The sequence below is a fragment of the Dermacentor albipictus genome, chromosome 1 (genome assembly GCF_038994185.2).
Source record: "Dermacentor albipictus isolate Rhodes 1998 colony chromosome 1, USDA_Dalb.pri_finalv2, whole genome shotgun sequence".
Classification (NCBI taxonomy): domain Eukaryota; kingdom Metazoa; phylum Arthropoda; class Arachnida; order Ixodida; family Ixodidae; genus Dermacentor; species Dermacentor albipictus.
The window spans coordinates 265,676,214-265,680,186 of NC_091821.1; the positions used below are offsets into that span (position 1 = coordinate 265,676,214).

Below are 3,973 nucleotides of genomic sequence, written 5' to 3' on the forward strand. Positions count from 1 at the left end.
CAGTCACGAAAGAGACGGCCTACGGCAACAACCACTGCGACCTTACAGATTCGCTGATTTCTGTGGCGTGCCTTGTCGACGGATCCAGGGGGCGAAAGAAAGGCTGGTGACTTGGGCAGGTCGCTATTTCGCAAGAACGTAGCACTACAGCCAATAACAGAAATTAAATAATATAAATAAATAAATAAATAAATAAATAAATAAATAAATAAATAAATAAATAAATAAATAAAATGCAACGTTTCTTGAAACACACGCCAGTGGCAACGGGTTATCTCTCGTGCACACATATGCGAGGTGTTTCTTACATAACCAGGAGTAAACTGTATAAACAGAGTGGTACTTAGACGAATGAGACCAACGGCATACTGTTCGTAGCCATCTTTAATTATACACACCATTTCTGGAAGTGCGATTAGTTGCTTAATTAGATCAGTTTAATTGTAAAAAATAATATTTCTTTTAGGGCATAAGTCGTGTATGAAAAGTTGTAGAGCGCGCTCAGAAACACCAAATGAAATGTTTCCATGAAATAGTCTTCTACGTGGTCCTTTTTCCGGGGCTCTGAAGAAAGCCCGCGCACTATGAAATAAATGACGTCACAGCACTCTTGCTCGTCTAGGGCACGCAGCGCTCTCGATGGTGTTTCAAAGAACGAAGTGCGCATGCTCGTCGAAAGCCGACGAGTGTTGGCAGCCTTGCTCAGCGTCGGCCTACTGCTTAAGGCTCATTCACACTAGGCCAACACGACACCGATTTCGGTCATTTACGCGTGTGAATGAGCCTTTACCACTTTCTACCATGGCGGATTTTCATGTCTACAAAGGCGGGGTTCTGACACGACCGCCCGGAAGCCGAGACCAATAATTTATTTTTACAACGGGCATGCGGCTTTCATTCTTTGAAAACACGGCTGGGACCGTTGCATGCCAGACGCGCAAGAGCGCAGTGAAGGTTTTTATTATTATTATTACTTTTTTTCTATTTTTCTTTTCTTTTTTTGAAGCGAAGCTGTTTATGGTTAGGGTTCTGCGAGCAAAAACAGTGAGCCGATCCCGAAGATCATGCAATACCGTGCCTACCCGCGGCTCAGGTGTACCAGGCTTCAAACACTCCACCAACTTGCAAAAATAGGTTTAATATCTAGGGTCCAAGAGCAACCCGTATAATATATTAAGCTGATAAGAACAGATACTACACTTTGACCCGCGTCGGCCATGTCTACGTTCGCATCGCCCTCTTTTTGTCGGCGTTCCAAGCGCTTGCGTATCTCCTTTCCTTCCGGTCTCGACGTGGTGGCGGTCCCGTCGAATGTCACGCGTGTCTGCTGTCCTCCAGCTCCTCTGGGCGGAGGTCCCGTGGTCCACGCGAATGTACAGAATCACGGTAAATGACTTTGTACCTTTGTTCAAAATTCTATGTCACCTCTGTGTCGTGTGCTAAACAGCTTCGCTGGTCATCCACCTTCACAGAGTGGAATATGGCTCATGATTTTATTTATTTATTTATTTGTTTGTTTATTTATTTATTCTTAATATTTCGCAGGCTTTCTTTATAGAGCCTGGGAAAAAGAACCACGCAAGAAGTAACTTCATAAAAACAACATCGGGTCTTCTGAACACGCTCTATAGAGCTTTCGAAATACGACTTATGCCCTAAAACGAATGTTTCAATAAATCCATAATTAAATATAATTATTCAGCTAACTATATCGCACCTCAAAAAATAGCTTGAGTAGCTCAAGACTACGAACAATATACTATCGGTCTCATTCGTCAAAGTTACGTGAAACACCCTCTATATCGCTATTGTGTAATTACACACCCGTTGGCAATCGGCGCTTACTGTTTGCGGTTGCGAATAGGTTTCTCATGCCTTACCAACTCGTCCAAGTATACACGCCTTATTCTGCAGTAATAGACATTTTTTCTAACATCGTCGGCTTACGGACGGAACATCTCTTTGCGTCAGCGTAGTCCAGGAAGAGAGTGATAAACGTGCGTTGCACCACAGAAGAATGCGCAAACCATATGCGACCTCATCTCCTCTTCCTTAATTACAGTATCCGTAACTTAGCGCATCATTTTGTCCATGATGCTGAAGAGTTGCTCGATATTTCGATACCCATGTATCGTTTTCATAAACACGCATGCAGGCATCTGAGGTGCGCGATAGCACAAGTGCGAAGGTACTTTTTGGGTTAGCGCTTACAACAACGTACCGCATGCGCCACCGTAAACTTGTGCGCGTACGTTGTTAAGACCGGCCTGCGGGGGCTGGCGATCTACGGAGAAGCGACCCCCGACCGCTCCCAGTCTGCTGCGGCGACTCGCTTTGTAAGGACGACAATGCGCCGCGTCAACCACCCATCGGCACCGGCATGTCTAGACGCGGTCGGCGGACCAAGTATTGTAAGTGGGTTCGCCGTCGCCATCTCGGTTTGTTTGGAGCAGGGGAACTCTTGGAAGATGTTTTGCAGTGCGGTCTCACGGGTACCAGAAGTGGTCAGTCAGTGGACAGACGCGGCGGCCACTGTCTGCGGGGTCAGCTCTGGGGTCAAAGAGGCGCCTGCTCGGGTCAGGACCTCTGTATGCGAGAACCCTCTCACCTCGGTGTGTTCAGTGAAACCTTTGCGGAAGTGAGTGTGTAAACCTCCCCCCGCCCCTCAAAGACGGGTCGGTTACAATGACTTTGGACGCTCCGATTGGTCGAAGGTTGAACGGCCGTTTTCCTTCACCTAGGGATCTAGGGAGGACAGATTGTTATAAGCAGCTGTTGCGCGGCTGCTGAGTGTGCATTCTCTTTCAGACATGCTAGACTGATGAACTGTCTCATGTAGATATTGTAAATAAATCCCACATTCCTCGTTCTCGATGAGAACAACTCCTTCCCTTCAACAACGTCCTCAGCGTGGATGAGTTGGACGACGGCATGGGTCAGCTACCATCTATTTCATGCCCGACCTCAACCCTTACAACGTAAAGTATTGCGCTGTCAAACCGATAAGCCACTGGGCATCGCGATTCCTGGTAAATTCATGTCACCAACAAGAGTGCGCTAGGTTTCAGATTACGCGGCATACTTCTAGGGTGCGAAAGACTTCACGAGAATTTTCAGTGACGGAAAGAAGTAAGGTCGACAAAAAACACGCCTCCGCAGTTTCACGCCAGAACGCACCTTTCCGTCTTCGCACCCGTGACGTTTTCCAAGGTAAAATCCTCACGGATGTCCTCGTCACGGGAACGACATTAAAACGCGAGGAGGTGTGTGTACTATTTCAGGCGGGTGTGAAAGTGAACCGTCGTAGAAAGCGGAAGCTAACGAATGATATAGGTGGTGAAAATATGAAATAATAATACGATGCTTGAAAAGAGGCACAAGGAGAATATATAATAGAGGCGGGTAAAGTTCCACTTTGACCAGCCAATAAGGGGGGAAAAAACGCGTAAGATATAATGAAGATCTATTATGAACGTATAGGAATAAAAAGTGACAGCGCAGTAGAAGGGACAGACAGAAGACGCACAAAACTACCTTGTCTGTATACTGTATTAGCACTCGTGTGTTTTGTGTGCGCCCCGGGCGTCTGCAGTCAGTTCCGTCTAAGTTACACGTAACAACGAACCGGCTCAACTGTACAGATTTATTGAAGAATACAAGTGCGCGAAGAAAGAAAGAAAGAAAGAAAGAAAGAAAGAAAGAAAGAAAGAAAGAAAGAAAGAAAGAAAGAAAGAAAGAAGGAGACGACATTGGTTGACAACCGTTTTAACGCGAATTTAAGCACCGATTTCTGCGACATTACGGAAGTTAAACAGCACGAAAAGACGAAGACATACACGCACACAATGGACTGCAGCGCTCACTGTGTTTTCGTCCTTTGGCGCTGCTTAACTTGGATGATGTAGATGCCAGTTTAACTCCCATTATATATCCAACACACAGTCTCTGGACACGTCGTTAAACTCGAGTAATT

General features: G+C 45.9%; 1 pseudogene; it reads right to left on the reverse strand.

Annotated features, from left to right (window-relative positions):
- Window positions 1-1,039: 1,039 nt before the first annotated feature.
- Window positions 1,040-1,219, reverse strand: LOC135916533 (U2 spliceosomal RNA; annotated as a pseudogene).
- Between the last annotated feature and the right edge of the window lie 2,754 nt (window positions 1,220-3,973).